At 42.8% G+C, this 21,622-nt stretch overlaps 1 protein-coding gene across 2 annotated transcripts in view; it reads left to right on the top strand.

Annotated features, from left to right (window-relative positions):
- The first annotated feature begins 976 nt into the window (after positions 1–976).
- TMEM248 (transmembrane protein 248) overlaps positions 977–21,622 on the top strand; it is a 119,305-nt gene continuing 98,659 nt past the window's right edge. Inside the window, exon 1 of one of the 2 annotated variants that reach the window (XM_030222110.1) lies at positions 977–1,383. The gene's annotated coding sequence lies outside the window, so the exon portion shown is untranslated. Of the gene's footprint in view, positions 1,437–21,622 lie in introns of both variants that reach the window. The other variant, XM_030222111.1, reaches the window with a different exon arrangement.

Raw genomic sequence — 21,622 nt, 5'->3', positions numbered from 1 at the left:
CGCTTAGGCAATAGCAGAGGGAGGATGACCAGGGACCCCTGGGCTAGGGGCAACACGGAAGTAACCTGAGGTTCCCATGTGCGTTTCAGTAGGAAAGCTCTGTGCATTAATAGCACAAATTTGGGGGAAAACAGGGCAGCATTCCCAGAAACCTCTGTCTTGTCCCCTGGAGCCCCAGCCTGAACTGACACTGTACAGGCTGCATGGTGAGAAAGGGAAAAATGGCACCCGCAAGAGCGTGTAGTGTCGCTAAGGCCAGGGTTCTTGAAAAAACGGCCTCAGGCGACTCTGTGCCCAATGCCGGTCTCGCTGCTGAATCTGGTAGTTGAGACCCATGATGTTCCGGACCACAAACATGCTTCGCAACTGCCAGACGCTGCTCTCCACCCAGCTCCCACACCAGGCGCAGGGCTTTGCGGACTCCAATGGTTATGACTCATATAGGGTTACCATATGGTTCCAGAAAAAGGAGGACGGATTGAGCCAGCCGGGTTTTACTTCCATTGCTTTCAATGGAAAAGCAATGGAAGTAAAACCGGGCTGGCTCAATCCGTCCTCCTTATGACCCTCCACCTGCTAGAGAGAATACAGAGATTAAACTGCACATGACAGCAAACCTCTGGTGTTCTCTCTATCTCCACCTGTAGGTAGAGGGACGTAACCCACAAGTCTCTGGATTGATCTGTGGGACGCTATGGAAGAAGGTGTTTGTTTGCCCCTTTTCTCCACTAGGGGCTTGTGGCTCCCTTCTATTAGTCCAGATAGTTTCTCTGTGAGTGTGGTGGAAAACTAGCCCCGGGAAAGAAAAAAAGAAGACAAAACCTGACCTTCCCAACGGTACCATCACATAGCAGAACCAGATGGCTATCTGACGCGTGGCACAGCAGGGGGGGGCGACGCTCTCCCCGAGTCCCCGCCCCCTGCCTGACGACACATACCTGGTAGCGGGTTTCCGGGTTGGACGAAGATTGTCCCTTTCAGGCTACCGTTGTTCTGCGGAGTTCCGGCAGTTCGAGCTTCCCTCACTCTTCTTCCCCTCCCCCACGGAAGGAGCGAATTCCACGGGCGCGAGGAGGAGAGCAGTAGACAGGAAGAGGTGGCTGCCGCCAGTAGAGCGAGAGAGCGCGCGCCAACTGCAGCCGGGGGTTTCTCCTCCCCGACTCTGCTGCTTCCTGTCAGGAGAATGCCCCAGGTGGCGGTGGAGGAGCGACTCTAATCTTTCCGCAGCGGACCCGGGGCTGACGTTGCGCCTTAGCGCCCGGGCACGAGCTGGCCATGGCTCTCGGTGTGGGCCCGGAGACAGGCCGCTGAAAGCAGAGAGCTGCACCGCGGCTGGAAGCCCGAGCACGAGAGGAAGAGCCTCCCCGATCCCGCCGAACGCAGGTGCTTCTCACTCACCTCGCGCACTGGTCAGCTGTGAGGAAGGGGAAGCGGAGGTCAGCTGGGGTCCAGAGCAATGCACTTGGTCTTCCTTTAACTGCTTTCATGTTTCTCTTAGCATGTGAAGGCGTCTAGCCGGGTAATCATAGCCATGAATTTGCACCACAAACCTTGAGGTCAGACTTGAGGACCTTAATGGAGGGTTTCAGATAGGACATTGACCATTCACTGGAAAGGACAGGGGGTCATGGGTGAGGCTAAAATGTGTTTGAATCATGGATTACTGGTGCATGGCATCTCTAGAAGCTGGTAGAGAGGCATGAACACAGAGAGAGGATCTTTGGCAGCAAAGGTAATTCCAGGGATGGGCTTTATCCGATGCTGTGTTCAATGGGGTTCCCCAAAGCAGCGTTAGAGCTAAAAATATTAATTTATAATATCACACCATGTTCGACAAACACCCTTGGGTTGCTGTATTGAGAACCAGAGGAGTACGAGAAACCTAGATAACATAAACTATGTTGACATTGTAAGTTCTAGATAGGGTGGTGTTGCCGGTTCTTTGTCTTTTAAGTTAAAAAAAAAAAAAAATCTGGTCCTCTCTTTATTCTTACATAATATTCACCTTAAAGTTGATGTTGCTCATAGAAGCCAACTTTTCAAAATTATTGGGGTGGTAAACTCTGTGGAAATTACCTCTCTCTGGAAACAGTCAAGGACTTCATTCACTACTGGGGGTACCCAAGCACCCACAAGACCCACAGAGCTAGCTCCTATGGTGTTGCTCATTTAAATATTACATGTTGAGGCAGCATTGCTTTTTGCTGCTCTAATGGTCGTGAAAATTACTTGGTGTTGCTCTGTTCTTATCAGAAAGTTACCTATTCATTGTATTTTATTATTAGTTTCAATTCCTTACAAAAACTCATTTGTAGTTATCAGTTGGTGAATCATTGGGCTGCGTACACTATACTCCATACATTTGATTTATGATTTAACAAGTTTCTTAAGATATATATTAAACTATTTGGAACATAGTGTAGTTCTAGGTAGGATTTCCTTTTCTTTAAATCTTGCAATGTTTCATCAATAGTGCCCTTTGTATCTGTAGTATTCTTCTGTTTTGATTAACTTATTTGGATTTGCCTTTTTCAATTGTAGTTCATGGTTACCCACATTCAGGTACAGTAGGTATTTTCCTGTCCATGGAGAGTTTACAATCTAAGTTTGTACATGAGGCAATGGAGGGTTAGATGACTTGCCCAAGGTCACATGGATCTGCTGTGGGATTTGAACTGGGCTTCCCTGATTCTCTGCCTGCAGCTCTAATCGTTACACTACTCCTCCACACAGGAAAAAGACATGCCTCTGACTATTCTTTACTACTGTGCAAGTAGTTAACAGGCTCAGCAAATGCAGATGTGTAAGTTTCTTAGAGGCTCTTTTACAGAGGTGTGGTAGCGCTGGCCCAATTGGCACTACTGCCAAGGTAGCATGTGCACCCAATGGTAATTCTGAGTTTGGCGTGCACCGAATCCAGTGGTAGAAAATAATTTTATATTTTCTACCGACTGCGGCTTTGTAAAAGGACCGCTTAGTAATTAAACATGGAAAACGTGTGTTGAGTGGTAAAATGGTTATGGGCTAGAAAGTGAAAAATGTAAAACTGTATATATCTATTTAAGAGTTCAAGTTTAGCAGAGATTTTTTTCACTGCTCATATTTAAAGTAGGTAAGAGTAAAGTATGGCTGTTTAAGTGTTTGCATACTTTTTATTTTGAGTTCAGCTGAGTTAATTCAAGCACAAAACTTTTCCCTAATCCAGAAGGTTTACAGTCTTGATGCCATTAACCCATGTTATTAGTAAATAAGTAGATAGGCAAACAGTGCGGGTGACACGAAGTATGATGCAGAACAAAGCACGTCCAGTGGATTAAAAAGTTCACATTGAGTGCTTTATTTAAAATCAAGTGGACTTAGACACGAATCGTGTTTCGGCCACAAGGGCCTGCTTCAGGAGTCCTTGTAATTTGTAGTTGTCTGGCTATATAGCATTCTGCAAATCACAAAAAGCGAAAGTCCTCAGAAAAGTATATATAAATGCAGGAGCGCTGGAGCACAAAGTCACGGCTAAATAGCAGCAAAAAAATCACTGGACGTGCTTTGTTCTGCATCATCCTTCATGTCACCTCCACTGTGTTTGCCTATTTTTGTATCTGTGTGGAGACTTGGGTTCTTCATTAGTAAATAGGCTCCATTGCATAAAATGAGACCTTCAGTAAATAAACAGTGTTAATTCATAGTAATGTGGTTTAGTAAATCTGTCCCTCGGTTTGTGCTTGAGGTGAAAGAGGATGATTCAGTGTAAACTCTAAATTATAACAACCTTCCAAGTTTCACAAGTTCAATAGCTCCACTACGTGGTGCACTTATTTAAAAAAAAAAAAAAAAAAAAAAAGTAGTACAATATATCAAAAATTGAATCTTCATGAATTTGCCAGGAGTTTCATTTCTAACGCTTTACTGAATAGCATAAAGATTTTTTACATGCCAGAAAAGCTTGAATTGTCATATTCATAGTTAGGCATTGCTGCATAGCCATGGACAGTGGTATGGGACTGTCATGCATGTCACGTCTCCCCAGTGCTTTCAGCTTCCAATAAATCTTTCAAATTCTTTGACATCCCCTGTGACTTTTACTTGATGTAATATTTTGAAAATTAAACAGTTTTCTTGCTACTGTTATTAAATCTGCCTGACAGTATTGATGTTTGTAAAACATTGTTTTTTGAGCTAATTTCATTGAACATTTCAGTTTATGTAGGCTGTTGGGTTTCTTTTGACCTTTAGAGCCAATCAGTATGGATATGTCAAGGTTATTTTCTCTACTTTGTAATCCACTTCCTCCTCTGTGTAGCAGGAGGCACATTACACCTGCATGGTCCATCCAGTTTGCCCAAGTCGCATTCATTATCAATTCACGATTGAACCAACAATCCAACAGTATTTCTAGTAAGCTCCACTTTTTCCTCTCCCCTACAGAGATACGTAGCACCTGCACTCATACGATAATGAGCATGGTATAAAATATGCATACTTGATCCTGATCCATCCTTGCTATTTTTTGGGGCTCAGATTGTAAAAATATGCTCAGCACTGACCATAATACTGGGCACAGAACTGTAGAAGTCTGTCCGGCATTAGCCTCTCTTCCCTACTGCTTGAGTTGCAGTCTGAGCACCAGTCCTGCCCCTCATAAGTGAACTCATAGTTGTTGATGTAACGTGGTATATGATGTCAGATAAAGACTTAACGGTCCATATGTGTTATGTTTTGATACTGTAGCAAGATATGTTTTAACTGGAGTCATAGGTCCATTGTGAGTGTTGGTGTAAATGTTAACATTCTGTTCTGGTTCTTATCCAACCTTTTAATTTTGCTTTTTTTTCTTTTTGTGTTATAAATGCTTTAATCTTGTGTTAGTCTTTTATACATGTTATATAGCTCTGTGATATCTGGTGCTGTACATCTTCCACCCCCCCCCCCCCCCAAACTTCTGAATTTGGGGTTGGGACCTCAAATGGGATTGCATCATCAGTAGATGGGATCACAGAAACAGCATCTTCCTCTGGATCTTCTTTGTGACCTCTCTGACCATGGGACAAAGTCAGCATGGATTCAGCAAAGGGAAGTCTTGCCTCACCAATTTGCTTCATTTCTTTGAAGGTGTGAATAAACATGTAGATAAAGGTAAGCCAGTTGAGGTGGTATATCTAGATTTTTAGAAAGCTTTTGACCAAGTTCCTCATGAGAGACCCCTGAGAAAATTAAAAAGCTTTAGGATAGGAGGCAATGTTCTGTTATGGATTAGGAACTGGTTAATGGCTAGAAAACAGAGGATAGGGTTAAATGGCTATTTTTCTCAGTGGAGGAGAGTGAAGTGGAGTGGTGCAGGGATCTGTCCTGGCACCAATTCTGTTTAACATATTTCTAAATGATCTGGAAATTGGAACGACAAGTGAAGCGATTAAATTTGCAGTTGACACAAACTTGTTAAAACACATACGGATTGTGAAAAATTGCAGGAAGACCTTAGGAAATTAGAAGATTGGGCATCCAGATGGCAGATGAAATTTAATGTGGACAGATGCAAAGTGATGCACATTGGGAAGAATAATCTAAATCCTAAGACTATAAGAACATATGGGACAGTCCAAAGGTCCGTCAAGCCCAGCATCCTAATTCCAACAGTGAACAATCCAGGTTGCAAGTACTTGACAAGATCCCAAAACAGTACAATACATTTTATGCTGCTTATCCTAGAAATAAGCAGTGGATTTTCCCTAAGTCCATTTTATGTTTTAACGGTTTTTTATTGATGATACAATACATGGCAAAACGTAAAATTTAACAAGTGTCTTTGAAACAACATCATAAACTTGTGTGCAAACATCAAAAATGCCATCATCAATAGTTTATCTGTTTCACCCCTCCTCCCTCCCTTCATCCCCCCCACTCCTCCCACCCACCCCCCTCCTACAAACAATGTGTGGTATGCTTTCCAGGGTTACCCCAACCTCCATAATCTCCTGGCCTTTTGTTGGCCCTGGTCCTTTTCCCTTCTTAGGACCGTTAATGGGGTACCCTGGGACAACGATCTGCCCACGAAACGGGGGGCGGATTTCCCTGCTCCCCCTCGCACGTCTGCACCACCCTTTAAGTGAATCCCTCTGTACCCTTTTAAAAAAAAACAAAAAAAAAAAAAAAACCCCTTTCTTTTATAGACTATTTAATATTAAGCTTCGCGCACGCGGCGCCAGGGTTTGGATGTAAGGTCTCCAAATCTCCAGAAATTGGGTTCTCTTTTTTGGGGAAGTTCCCACCATCCTACGCTCGTGCACTAAAAGCTCGTGCACTCTGTTTCTCCAATGCCAGAACTCTGGTGGGTCTGCACTCAACCACCCAGTCATAATCACTTTTTTCCCCAGCAGGCAGGCCTTTCGCACCAATGTCTTATGACTTCCTCTTTGGAGGACAAAGAGCTCGTGTTTATCAAGGATAATCCCCATAAAAGAACAGGTGATTCGAGATTCCACTAAGCCCTCCAAGTATTGTAATATATTATGCCAAAACCTTTGCACTCCAGGGCATTCCCACAAACAATGATAAAGTGTGCTCTCCCGTTGCCTACATTTAGAACATAGTGGGTCCGGCACTCCTCCCATCTTAAATATCTGTGGTTTGGTCATGTATGCACGGTGTAAAATTCGATATTGACATTCCCGTAATGTCGCATTAACCGATATCTCAGGTATTCGAGATGTCAATTTATTGTAATCCAGTACTAAACTGGGCTTCTGCATGTCTCGTGCCCAGCGTGCGGTAAGTGCTTCTGTTTTTTTCTGTGGGCCCACCACCCACAGAGCCTTATGTAGTTTCGATACTGTGCACCTCTCCCCAGGAACCGTTTTGAAAAATTCCCTGATTTTCTTCCCATGCCCACTAGTCAGCTTTTCAATATTGAGGGATCTAACATAATGAGCTAATTGCTGATGGGCAAATATGTGACTAGTAGTGTATCCAACCCCTAGAGCACCCAAATTTAATAGAACTCCTCTGGTCCCTAATACGTGTTCCAGCCTTGTAATCCCCTGTGAGGCCCACCTTCGGAACACCCTGTTCTCTGACCCAGGTGAAAAGTTTGGATTACCTTGTAATGGCAGGATATCCGATATATCTCCCTCCATCCCCCAGTAACCATTGAGATCTCGCCAAACCGCCCGCATTGGTTCCAATAGCAAACTTCCCTTAAACTTATTGGGCAGCCTGTTCTCAGCCTCGTGTAATAAGTAATGCGGGTGAAATGGCTGGAAGTATACCTGTTCCAATCTCCATGGGGTAAAGTCTTGTTTATTTAATAACCAGTCTCCCAGATGCCTCAACAGACACGCCTGGTTATATTTTTTGATATCTGGGAGCCCCATGCCTCCCAGTTTCCAAGGTCCTATCATTATATCCAAAGGCATTTTAGCTTTTTTCCCCCCCCATAGAAACTGTCTTAAGTACTTATAGAACTGCTTAATATCTTTGTTTTTTAAACGCAGCGGCAAGACCTGTAATGTGTAGAGCCATCGGGGAAACTCCACCATGCGAAATAACTGGACCCTCCCATGTAGCGTCAGCGGCAAGGCCTCCCATTGCTTCAGCCGACCCCTCATTTTATCCAACAACTTAGTGAAGTTGAGAGTGTAAATAAGCTTTGTGTTCATGGCCACTTGTACTCCCAGGTATTTGAGGCTCTCCCTGGCCCACTTTAACGGAAAATCATTCCCCCACTCCCTCTTTACACTCTCTGTATCTGTCAGCGCCAGAGACTTCGAGTAATTTATTTTAAAGCCAGCAAAATCTCCATATTCTTGAAACAGTTCCAATAGGGCTCCCAATGATCTTTTGGGTTCCGTGAGAAGCACTAATAAGTCGTCCGCAAATGCAGATAGTTTAAAACCCACAGTACCCCAACTAACCCCCATTATCTCCGGGTGGGACTCAATTTCTCGTATTAATGGGTCTAAAGATAGTACAAATAGTAGCGGGGAGAGAGGACATCCCTGCCTCACCCCCCTCCTTATCGAGAACGGTTGCGACCCTACCCCATTTATCCACATGAACGCTTGGGGGTCTGAGTAGAGAGCCTCCACTGCGTTCCTAAAGAATCCCCCGATGCCTACTCTCTGCAAAACTTTAAACATAAAGGGCCATACCACCCGATCAAAGGCCTTCTCCGCGTCAAAACTTACCAGCAGAGAAGGCCTTTGTTGTTCCCTCACTTTCTCCAAGGAAGCAATAAGCGCTCTGACATTGCCCACCACCGACCTGCCCTTTACAAACCCAACTTGCGGAGGGGCCACCAAATCCGGCAACACTCGGGCCAATCTATTTGCCAAAATTTTTGCATATAGTTTGACATCGCAATTTAGTAGGGAGATCGGTCTATAGGATCCCATGTCCCCTGGATCCCTACCGGGCCCTAAGTCCATTTTAATAATGGCTTATGGACTTTTTATTTAGGAAGCTATCCAAACCTTTTTTAAACCCCGCTAAGCGAACCGCCTTTAACTACCTTTACTACATTCTCTGGCAATGAATTTGAGTTTAATTACACATTGAGTACAAAAATATTTTCTCCGATTTGTTTTAAATTTACTGCTTTGTAGCTTCATTGCGTACCCCTTAGTCCTAGTATTTTTGGAAAGAGTAAACAAGTGATTCACTCCACTCGTTATTTTATATACCGTCATCATATCTCCCTTCAGCCATCTTTTCCCCAAGCTGAAGAGCCCTAGTCGCTTTAGCCTTGCCTCATAGGGAAGTCGTCCCATCCCCTTTATCATTTTTGTTGCCCTCCTCTGTACCTTTTCTAATTCCACTATATCTTTTTTTGAAATGCAGTGACCAGAATTGCACACAGTATTTGAGATGTTGTCGCACTTTGGAGCGATACAAAGGCATTATAACGTCCTCATTTTGTTTTCCATTCCTTTCCTAATAATATCTAACATTCTAGATCCCTTTCCTGGTCTGTGACTCCTAATGTGCAACCTTGCATCACGTACCTATAGTTCGGGTTCTTCTTTCTCACATGCATCACTTTGCATTTGCTCATATTAAACGTCATCTGCCATTTGGATGCCCAGTCTCTTAAGGTCCTCTTGTAATTTTTCACAATCCTCTTGCGATTTAATAACTTTGTGTCGTCGGTAAATGTAATTACCTCACTAGTTACTCCCATCTCTAGATCATTTATAAATATGTTAAAAAGCAGCAGTCCCAGCACAGACCCCTGGGGAACCCCACTATCTACCCTTCTCCATTGAGAATACTGACCATTTAACCCTACTCTCTGTTTTCTATCTTATAACCAGTTTTTAATCCACAGTAGAACACTACCTCCTATCCCATGACTCCCCAATTTCCTCTCTGTCATGGTACAGTATTGACCTCATTTTTATCCAAGTTTGTTCACCCCTTCAAAGAAATGTAATAGATTGATGAGACAAGATTTCCCTTCACTAAATCCATGTTGGCTTTGTCTAATTAATCCATTCATTTGAATATGTTCTGTAATTTTGTTCTTTATAATAGTCTCTACCATTTTGCCCATCACCGACATCAAGCTCGCCGGTCTATAATTTCCTGGATCACCTCTGGAACTTTTTTAAAAAATCGGTGTTACATTGGCCACCCTCCAATTTTTTGGTACCATGCTTGATTTTAAAGATAAATTACATATTATTAACAATAGTTCTGCAAGTTCATTTTTCAATTCTATCAGTAGTCTGGGATGAATTCCATCTGGTCCAGTCAATTTGCTACTCTTCAATTTGTCAAATTGCGTCATTACGTTTTCCAGGTTTATAGTGATTTCATTTAGTTTCTCTGACTCATCAGCTTTGAATGCCATTTCTGGGACCAGTATCTCTCCCAAATGTTCCTCGGTGAAGATCTTAGTTACTTAATGCAAGGGTCCTCCTTAGGAGTCAGCACCCAAGAAAGATCTAGGTGTCATCTTAGACAACACACTGAAATCTTCTGCCCAGTGTAGGGTGGCCAAAAAAAAGCAAACAGGATGCTAAGAATTATTGGGAAAGGGTTGGAAAATAAGATAATCCGTGTTGTTATGCCTCTGTATTGCTCCATGGTATGACCTCACCTTGAGTATTGTGTGCAGTTCTGGTCCACATATCTCAAAAAAGATATAGCAGAATTAGAAATTGTTCAAAGAAGGGTGACCAAAATGGTAAAGGGGATGGAACTGCTCTCATATGAGGAAAGGCCAAAGAAGTTAGTGCTCTTCAGCTTGGAAAAGAGACCGCTGAGGGGGGGATATGATAGAGGTCTACAAAATACTGAGTGGTGTAAAATGGGTAAAAGTGAAGCAATTATTATTTTTTACTCTTTCAAAAAGTACAAAGACTAGGGAACACAATGAAGTTAAATAGTAATACTTTTATGTTTAAGTCTTTTTATTGCAACAAAAATATACAATGGAACAGAAGTATTTAAACTGAATAGTCAAAATGTGATAGAGGGCTTAGTTTCTTTTAGTCAAATGGTAATGTTTTTAAAACAAATAAGAGGAAATATTTTTCTCTCATCGAATAGTTAAGCTCTCAAACTCATTGACAGGGAATGTGGTTACATCTAGTTTGCTCTCAGGAATTGGAATTCATTGGAGGGCAAGCCTAAAGAATAAGTTTTCTCTCCATTTGATAGAAGCCCAGCATATTGTGTCTTAACCAAAGTAAATCGAATTTAAGCCAAGACCTGATATATTCCATGTTTTAAAAAAGGAAGGAGGAAGGAAGGTCAAATGACAGCCAGCATGGTTAAAAAGTGAGGCGAAGGAATCTATTAGAGATATAAGAACATCCTTCAGAAAATGGAAGAAGGATTTGACTGAAAATAATAGGAAACAGCATAAGGAATAGCAAGACAAATGCAAAGCGCTGCTAAGGAAGGCAAAGAGAAACTTTAAGAAGAAGATTGCGTTGGAGGCAAAAACATATAGTAAAAACTTTTTTAGGTGTATTAGAAGCAAGAAGCCGGTAAAAGAATCAGTTGGACCACTAGATGACCAAGGAGTAAAAAAGGCACGCAGGGAAGACAAGGCCATAGTGGAGAGAGTGATTTATTTGCTTTGGTTTTCACCAAATAGGGAGCCCTCCAAAACCTACTGTACCCACATATAGGTGGCATAAAGCGTCTAGGAAATGGACATTTTCAAAACAAAATGATAGACATTTTTCTAATTCAAAAATCGATCTGTTCACTACCTGATTTGGGGTGTTTTCAGCAAACAGTTGGATGTGGGAGGGGCGCTTGATGTGGTATACTTGGATTTCAGCAAAGCCTTTGACACGGTTCCGCACAGGCGACTGATAAATACATTGAGTGCCCTCGGTATGGGACCTAGAGTAACTGATTGGGTTAAAAATTGGTTGAATGGTAGGAGACAGAGGGTAGTGGTAAATGGAGTTTTCTCTGAAGAAAAGGATGTCGTCAGTGGAGTACCGCAGGGATCGGTCCTAGGGCCGGCTCTTTTTAACATCTTTGTGAGTGATATTGCGGAAGGGCTGTCTGGTAAGGTTTGTCTCTTTGCGGATGATACTAAACTCTGCATCAGGGTGGACATCCTGGAGGGTGTGAATGACATGAGGAAGGACCTAGCGAAGCTAGAGGAATGGACCAATATTTGGCAACTAAGGTTTAATCCCCAAAAATGCAGGGTCATGCACTTGGGTCGCACAAATTTGAGGGAACGGTACAGTATAGGGGGTGAAGTGCTTCAGTGTACGAAGGAAGAGCAGGACTTGGGGGTGATTATGTCTGATGACCTTAAAGCTTCCAAACAGGTAGAAAAAGCGACGGTCAAAGCCAGAAGGATGCTTGGGTGCATAAAGAGAGGCATGACCAGCAGGAAAAAGGAGGTGATAGTGCCGTTGTATAAGTCTCTGGTGAAGCCCCATTTGGAGTACTGCATGCAGTTCTGGAGACCGCACCTATGGAAAGATATAAACAGGATGGAATCGGTCCAGAGGGCGGCTACAAAATTAGTAAGCGGTCTTGAATGCAAAAATTATAGAGACAGGCTTATGAACCTCAACATGTATACGCTGGAAGAGAGGAGGGAGAGAGGAGACATGATAGAAACGTTTAAATATCTCAAGGGCATTCATGTACTGGAAGAGAGCCTTTTTCAAATGAAGGAGCGCTCTGGAATGAGGGGGCATATGACCAAGTTAAGAGGGAATAGGCTTAGGAGTAACCTAAGGAAGTATTATTTCACAGAAAGGGTGGTGGAAGCGTGGAATGGCCTCCCGGTGGAGGTGGTGGAGTCGAGGACTGTTCCAGAATTTAAACAGGCATGGGATAAGCATGTGGGATTGCTTAGGAACAGGAAGAATCAGGGATTACAGAGGATGGGCAGATTGGATGGATCATATGGCCTTTATCTGCCGTCATGTTTCTTTGTTTCTTTATATTCCTTGTCCTTCTGTTTTTTTCATGGAAGAGCCTTGCTGATCACACTACTCCTTTTACTGGTTTCTTATTCAGACCTGAGAAACAAACTAGAGGTCTGTACAGGAACGGGGTTTGCGGGGATCCCACGGAATACCCTCCGGGTAGCAGGAGTGCCGCAGGGATGGAAATAAACATGCGGGATTCCCGTGGGGGTGGAGGATGTTCTGGTGGGATTCCCATGGGGACGCGCGCACATACCTTTGTTTTAGTGGGCGGAAACCAAGCTCTCCAGTATGAAAAGAAGGATGCCCTCAACTGCCCCGTTGCAGGGACGGCCAAATTTCAAAGGGGGGTGTCGGGCAGAGCAAAGGCGTGGATGGGCTCTGAGAAACGTCCATTTTGGGCGTCCTTAACTGCTCCATTACAGGGATGGCCAAATTTCAAGGGGGTGTTGGAGGCATAGCGAAGGTGGGACTTGAGCGCCTAACACTTAGACATCCTTCATCCATCATCTAAAAAAAAAAAAAGGACGTCCCTGATGAGCACTTGCATGTTTTCACCCGGGTCTCTCTCTGTCTCAACTCAAGTTCAACACTTGCAGGAGATTTGCCCAAGTTGTATGTAGTGAGTCTTCCAGGCACTGCCAGACCTCAGTATCCACAGAAGAGAACTGCACAGAGGTGAGCTCAGCTGTCTACTTTTATTTTATATATGTTTATAGGCAGTTTATTTCTCTCATGGTGGGAACTGGCTGTTTGTGAGCTGTTTTGTACTGCAGCTAAAGCATTAGCTTACCCACTTGTTTCTTTTGTTGAGGGCATTGTGCTGTTTGGGTGACTAATAATTCTCTCTATTTTAGTGTGGAAAAAAACTTCACTTTGTTTTATGTATTTATTGCCCTTTTTCTAAGATTCAGTATATTAATGAGTGAAGAAATATTTTCTCTGATTCATTTTAAATGTATTACTTTGCATTGTGTGCCCCCTGATCACTCCACTCGGTACTTTATACTTCCTTTTTTTATGGGCACGGGCGGGGACGGGTTAGATTCTGGTGGGGATGAGCGGGGACGGGTTTGATTCTGGGGGGATGGGTCGCATTTCTGTCCCCGTGCAACTCTCTCTAAAACAAACAGTAGAATTAGATGGCAGATGACATTAGAAGTCACCGCCAGGAAAAGGATCTAGGTATAATTGTTGATGAGGCATTGAAATCCTCTGCTTAGTGTGCAGCGGTGGCTAAGAAAGCAAATAGAATGTTAGCAATTATTAGGAAAGGAATAGAGAACAAAACTAAGAATGTTATAATGCCTTTATAGTAGTAGTAGTTATAATGCCTTTGTACTACTCCAAGGTGCAATTGCACCTCAAATATTGTGTGCAATTCTGGTCACTGCATCTCAAAAAAAAAATATAGTGGAATTAGGAAAGGTACAAAGAAGGACAATGCAAATGATAAAGGGGATGGGGTGACTTCTATGAGGAAATGCTGATGAGACTAACGGCCTTATTTTTGAAAGTGATGGGCGCCCAGATTTCGACCCAAATCGAGAGGTGAGCCAATTCGGGAGATGGGCGCCCATCTCGCAAAGGCATCCAAATCGGTATAATCGAAAGCCGATTTTGGGCGTCTTCAACTGCACTCCGTCGCGGGAACGAACAAAGCTGACGGGGGCGTGTCTTAGGCGTGGTAAAGGTGGGACTGGGGCGTGTTTTTCAGCCGAGATGGGCGCCCTCGGCCAATAATCGAAAAAAAGGCGTTTTTACCGCGAATTTGGGTCACTTTTTTTTGGACCCTTTTTTTTCACGAACAAGTCCCAAAAAAGTGCCCTAAATGACCAGATGACCACCGGAGGGAATCGGGGATGATCACCTCTGACTCCCCCAGTGGTCACTAACCTCCTCCCACCAAAAAAAAACAACTTTAACAACTTTTTTTTCCAGCCTGTATGCCACCCTCAAATGCCATACCCAGCTCCATCACAGCAGTATGCAGGTCCCTGGAGCAGTTGTTAGTGGGTGCAGTGGACTTCACCCAGGTGGACCCAAGCCCATTCTCCCCCCCCCACCTATTACACTTGTGCTGGTAACTGGGAGCCCTCCAAACCACCCCCAAAACCAACTGTACCCATATATAGGTGCCCCCCTTCAGCCATAAGGGCTATGGTAATGGTGTAGAGTTGTGGACAGTGGGTTTTGGGGTGGGGGTGGGTTGAGGGGCTCAGCACTCAAAGGAAGGGAGCTATGGACTTTGGAGGTATTTTACTGTTTTTTTTTTTTTATTGTTACAAGTGCCCCCTAGGGTGCCCGGTTGGTGTCCTGGCATGTGAGGGGGACCAGTGCACTATGAATCCTGGCCCCTTCCACGACCAAATGCCTTGGATTTGTTCGTTTTTGAGCTTGGCGCCTTCAGTTTCCATTATCATTGAAAAAAGATTACGAGCAGCTCAAATCCGCACAAATCCGATGCATTTGCCTGGCACAAACCGTGTTATCGAAAAAAAAAGATGGGCGCCCATTTTGTTTTTTAAAATACGGTCTGTCCCGCCCCTTCACGTACCCGTTCTCGGACATAGACTCTCATGGAGATGGGCGTTCGATTATGCCCCTTTAAGGCTCCTAAAGTCATATCTGTAAAGAACTGTTGAATGGGCACTTCTGTCTGAATCTGGTTATTCTGCATCATAAAAATGCATGTTTTTATAATTTGAGGTCTGTCAGCTTTGCTGAGCACTTTTCCTGTGTTTGAGGTTTATTAAGTTATTTAATGTTTACTACTGAATGGTAATTATCATTAATTTCTCACTGTATGCATGGTTGACTTATCTTGCTAGAGTTGTAAAATCATGTTTAGTTTGCAAATAAAACATTACCACCATAATTCAAAGGCCATTCATAACCCATTTAGATGGCTCACAGTTCTATACAATGGTAAGGACCTTATAGCTGACTTCAGGCGACTAGGCAGAGAGAGACAGATCTTAGGACACCCACATTCCACTCCCAATCCCCAACATTCTATTGACGAGATATAACTGGGAGGGCAATATAAAATGTGAAAATAAGATATTGTGGGTACAGTGATATCCTTCATGTTTTTTTTCTAACTGAGGATCTCTGGATTAGAATTAAGATCTTCTGACTCCAAGTTGTGTAAACATTACAAGACAAGAGTAGACTTTGATGAATCGGACGTGTTTTGTTTTCGGTGTGGAGAAAGCCAATACCTTTTGACATTTTTTATGAGGTTCACTAGGATGTTACTTTTATATAAACTCAGAACAGGGCTAGTGGACCTTTTCTATGCAGCATGCAAATTAGGGGGAATTTGTTTTTCTCCTAAACTTTTCAATTACGTCTGAGAGAGTCTAATTAGACATGCTGTGCTAATGATTTCACAGTATTAAGTTGGTAATTTTTGTGACTGCTGATGTCGTTTTAAGACTTTTGAGCTGTAGGAATACCACAAGGTGGTACTGTGATAACTTACATTAAAAAGTATGAGAGGGTAGTTTGAAAAAAGAGGAAAATATGTGAAGTATGTTTTTTTCCAATTAGTCCAGACGTGTGTGTAGCTGTGTTGTTGTTGTGTACCTCTTTGACTCAAAGGACAGATGAGTGGGAATACTTGGGGGGTGAGTAATTTTATGGTGCTGGAGGTAGTTTGTGGTGAGCTGGGGAGGGTTTTTTTTTGTGTGTGTGTGTTGTGGGGTTTTTTTTAATCGGCCAGCCAGGCATCCACTTTACACATGGATGGCTGAGTTATTGCCATTGTTCTGGGTTAATGTTTTTCAGGGGAATGCAAAGTGGAGAGTGACAGTTTCTCAGTACAGTAACACTCCAGGGAGTTTATACAGGAGTACACACACTTTCCCAGCAACAGACGGCTCTTAGCCTTATACTTCACAATGCTGCATCACAACTTGTTTTCTGTTGTGTTCCCTGTGGACTTCATGATGTGAATAAATTGTGAGTTCAAACTTTTTATGCCTGCCTTTCTTCACCTGTTGAAAAGACATTCTTTTCCCCTTGTATGAGTTCAACAAACCTGTTATAATTTGAAGTGCTGTGTATATCAACTTCTGCTTCCCTTTAGGGCTGATTAAAATAGACTAAAATCTTATCCTTGTGTGCGATTCACATAGCCATTTTTTTTACCAAGACTGGCTTTATACCAAGCAAATGTTTTTGATTGATTTATAAATTAGGCTTCTATTTTATTTAGGCATTTTACAGCTAATTGGGGATTCTTCGAGGTTGTGAAAAGTCAGTGTTTATTGGTATATACGTGACACGGGCACTATTGCTGGGTACCTTTTTTTGGCTGAATCAAATACATTGTGAATCTGTGGAGTTATCATAACAGAAAACATGCAAAAGCAGAGCAGAGGACCCAAAACAGCCTGGGGAGGGGTGAGAGAGTATTAAGGGAAGTGGTGGTTTTCTGGTGTTGGTCCAATAAACTTTTTTTTTTTTTTTTTTGCATCAGGGATGTCCTATCAAGGTATGCTGCTTAGAACCTAAAATCAGAAGCCATAGGTATAAAGAAAAACCAGTGTATAGTCCATATTTAATTAATTTGTTCTTTTATATCCCACATTATCCAAAAATTAATTTATTCAATGTGGCTTAACATTTAACGGAACTCAATTACATTTACAATATAACATAGTAACATAGTAGATGACGGCAGAAAAAGACCTGCACGGTCCATCCAGTCTGCCCAACAAGATAACTCATATTTGCTGCTTTTTATGTATACCCTACTTTGATTTGTACCTGTGCTCTTCAGGGCACAGACCGTATAAGTCTGCCCAGCACTATCCCCATATACTGAGCAAAGTTAAAATTATCAAGCATCCGTCATAAATATACAATTCTCCAATTTTACAATTCAATCTTAATTAAAGAACTTCTTAAAATGAAAATTTTCAGTTTTTTTTTCCAAAATAGTAAGTATTTATACCTCTTATTTCCTTGGGAATTTGATTCCACCATTTGGATCCCAAGTAACTTAGAGTTGCTGTGTGAGCTGACTTATATTTTTTCACCTGGGGAGGTAGGGAAGTAGATAGTCTCCTTCTTATTGGAGTGGAGAAGTGGCCTAGTGGTTAGAGCACTGGTCTTGCAATCCAGAGGTGGGCAAGTCACTTAACCCTCCATTGCCTCAGGTACAAACTTAGATTGTGAACCCTCCTGGGACAGAGAAATATCCAGAGTACCTGAATGTAACTCACCTTCAGCTACTACTGAAAAAGATGTGCGCAATATCTAAATAAATAAATTATTGGGTCTGCATTGCTTCTACATAGATCAATTAAATCCGCCATTCCAAACAAAATTTTGTATATGAAGGTACTGGTTTTGAACATCAGTCATGCTTTAATTGGAAACCAGTGTAGTTTGAGGAATAACAGGGTTAATGTATCGTACTTTGATACCCTGAAAAATCAAGCGGGCTGCTGTGTTTTGAGCGGTCTATAGCATTTTCATCACAGTTTTCTTGCTACCGACATTCCTTAGGTCGCATTATGACAAAGTATTCCCTGTCTTTTTGGCCTGGCAGCTTCGTTTTCCTTTTGGAACCAGCCTGTAACAGGTTACAGAGTCATGAACCTTCATTCATAGGTATCTTGGGTTTTAGCTCCTATTTTTATGCCTCTCCCGACTCAGCCTAACAGCAATAGTCCTCAAAGTGCAACTTACTGGAGCCCAGCTAACCTGTACCCGAAATCTGACTCCTGGACATTACCATGGAGTGATAAGACAAGTGGCTTAGTGACACTTGCCACTGGGCTGGCCTATGGTCTCACCCCTCTTACATTATCACTATCACATATGCTGATATGTAGCTGTATGACAATTTTTTCTTCCCTCTCCTCAAAACTGCCTGTTGTTGCCTGGATCAGCTCTAGACCTCTCCTGCTTTTTTTCTACAGAAGAGATGCTGTATGTTCCAGCTTATCTTTTCCACTCTTTGGCTTTGTTAGCCTTATCTCTTCATTTCCCCTCTTTTAAAAATCCCAGTGACTGCTCACTTGCTATTTCTTTGCCTCTGTCCATCTGTTTTTCAGTTTCATTTATTTAATATCGAAAATGATTATCTTTTGCTTCCTGTCATGTTCTGTATGACGTACTTTTTCCATCTGGGCTGGATTATTTAAATACATTTCTGGCTGTTCTTTCTCACTTCAAGCCCTTAAATCCTGCTGCTTGCCTTCCTTCTCACTCCTCTTTGCCTTCTTTTACTTCAGGCTTTCCAGTGGCTCCCTCTGAAGTACCATTGCCAGTATAGAATTAATTGGCTTGCTTTTAAATGTTATATGGTTTTGTTTCTCTCGTGTCACCTTATATTCTTTTTCACTCTACCATGTTTTGGACTAGCTCATCTACTTTTCCAGGCTCTCCCTCCAGTTGCACCATTCCTCTGGATTGCCTTTCCTCTTGATATGCAGAATATTGCCTGAGTATCTGTCACATCTAAACAAAAAAACTTTCTTATTTGCCTTCATGAAGCATCCTGGATAATGGTGTTACATAAGTACTATCACACAGATGTTTGTAACTAACCCGTAAAAATGTGCATCGCATGCACAGCAAAATAGATACATATAGGGTAGAAAGAAAAATAAGGTAGCAAGGAGTAAATGAGCCGTGGTCAGAGAAGAGCTGGGTCAGCAATGTGGCAGGGAGGGCAGGCCTGGAAGATGGAGACAGCCATCCTGGTTCCTAAAACCAATGAGTGTGAGGAGTGATGGAAGGTATATCTGAGTAGTAGGGAAGGAAAAGGGGGAGAGAAGAATTGTTTCCACCCTTGCACATGTGTATACTCACCCTGCATTCTGCCTTTTGCTTTTCCCCACCACATGGGTATTCCTTCCATCTCCACATACCCCATAATTCCCCAAACAGCTACACAACTCGCTCTCCCACCCCACATATCTGTATCATCTTATTTTCTTATTTTTGTTCTGTTTTATTTATTACCTTTAAAAGTGGACTAAAATGGCTACCAGATCATCTTTTTCAAAATTATGAAATGTAGTTTTACAGGCTACAAATAAGGTTCCTTGTTCATCTACATCCATAGGTAAATTTTGCAAGGATTATTTCATGGGTTGCCACAACCAGAAACGTTATGCTTTTCTGGTTGTGATAACATGGGAAAAATGGGAGTGATATTCGACATCGCCTTGGGGAAGACATTTCTTCTTGTTGTTCATCAGCAAAAGATTGACACCCAAGTCAAGTTCTACTTTCCCTACCAGGTCTTGGAATATGTTCAAAAAGTTCTGAGCACAATGGCCTCTATCTTGGACGTTCTTGAATGAGTCAGATTCCACATCAGACCACTTCAGGGGTTTCTTCTCAGCTGTTGGTCTCCAAGCCAAACTCAGTCTCAACTGGTAGATCATAGTAACATAGTAGATGATGGCAGAAAAAGACCTGCACGGTCCATCCAGTCTGCCCAACAAGATAAACTCATATGTGTATACCTTACCTTGATTTGTACCTGCCTTTTTCAGGGCACAGACCGTACAAGTCTGCCCAGCAGTATTTCCCGCCTCCCATCTCCGGCTCTGGCACAGACCATATAAGTCTGCCCTCCACTATCCTCACCTCCCAACCACCAACCTCTCTTCCCCCACCTGCTCCGCCACCCAATTTTGGCTAAGCTTCTGAGGATCCAGCACAGCCTTCCTCTGACAATTCAGAAGTTATCTCTCTCTCTCTCTGCAGGCAGCTATCTGCAGCTCGTATGTTGCTGGGGCATGCCTTAGCTGGGTGCAACAGATTTCAGATTCCTTCAAGAAGTTTGACAGCCTCTTCCTGAATTGCCAGATGTAGAGATGGAGAATGTTTTATGTTAGTTCAATCTTTTAAAATCTTAGGCATCACTTTGGACAATAAATTATCTATGGAACCACAGATAAATTCATTAATTAAAAGTTCTTTCTATACTATGAGTAGGTTACAGACTATTCAAACATATCTGTCCGTAGAATTATTCGTACTGGTGGTGCAGTCTTTGGTTCTTAGCAAATTGGATTATTGCCACATTGTTACCAAAATATTTGCTGAAAAAAATCCATACTATTCAGAATATTGTTGTTCATTTAATCTTCTCACTTAAGAAATCAGACAAAATTACAGATTATTTTATTAAGCTTCATTGGCTTAGTGTTGAGGCGAGGATCAAGTTAGGATGTCGCTTGTGGAAGATAACCCAGGGTATAGTACCATTATATATGATTTCTCTGGTGCATTATTCTTTAATAGGACGATGCTATAATACTTGCAATCGGTTCTCATTTGCCTTTCTAAGTCCCGGGGGTATCACCTCCAAGAAACTTTTCTTAGGTCTATTTGAATATCAAGCTGCTAAATTCTGGGAATGTTTACCATCAAACTTGAGATTTCTACCCAGTTATGGCATGTTTTAAAAAGAATCTTAAGACCTTATTGTTAACAGATATTTGGTTAATAAATCATACATATTTGGAATTTTGAAGAATCAGTTGACTTTATAATGATCTTTGTTAAATTGTGACATCCTAGGCGAATTGTGTCCTATTGTTTTACTGTAACCTGCTGTGAACTATTTGATGTGGTCTTGGGCTTTAAGTGGCTGAACTGTAACTGTATTCCTTGTATTGCATGATTCGGGCGTTGACCAAGCAGATGTCTTTGACCGTCAAAGCTTGCTGTTTGCTGTGGTTGCGCCAGGACTGCTGAGAGGCTGGGCCGCTGCTACCGCCCCCCCCCCCCCCGCCACCTCTAAGTAATACCTTGGCTGGTGGGGATCCCCAGGTCCCACCAGCAGAAGAAGTCTTCTCCAGCGTTTTTCTTCAGTCCGCCGCATTGCCTGCCCTGCCTCTGTGGCTGCATTTTCTCTCATGCCATGCATGCTCGGTTTCAAAACTGAGCATGCGCGACCTGAGGGGAAAAGCAGCCACTTGACAGGCAATGCAGCAGAGTGAAGAACAACGCTCAAGGAAGATGTCTTCTGCTGGCGGGGCCTGGGGACCCCCTGCCAGCCAAACCAGAGACTTTGACCCGAAGCCCTGTGTGCTCCTCCCCAGCCTCCAAGGAGGGCCCGGCGCTGGAATTTTCTGTCTCCGGTTTCTGTCAGGACACGATTACCCGGGTCCCGTCAGGAGAGAGAGAAAGAAACTCTGGTGCCAGGACCCCTTTAAGGCCAATCCCGGGGAAATTTTGCC

This window comes from Microcaecilia unicolor, chromosome 13, assembly GCF_901765095.1.
Source record: "Microcaecilia unicolor chromosome 13, aMicUni1.1, whole genome shotgun sequence".
Classification (NCBI taxonomy): domain Eukaryota; kingdom Metazoa; phylum Chordata; class Amphibia; order Gymnophiona; family Siphonopidae; genus Microcaecilia; species Microcaecilia unicolor.
Note: the sequence above shows the minus strand (reverse complement) of the source record. Positions and strands in the feature narration are given on the sequence as shown.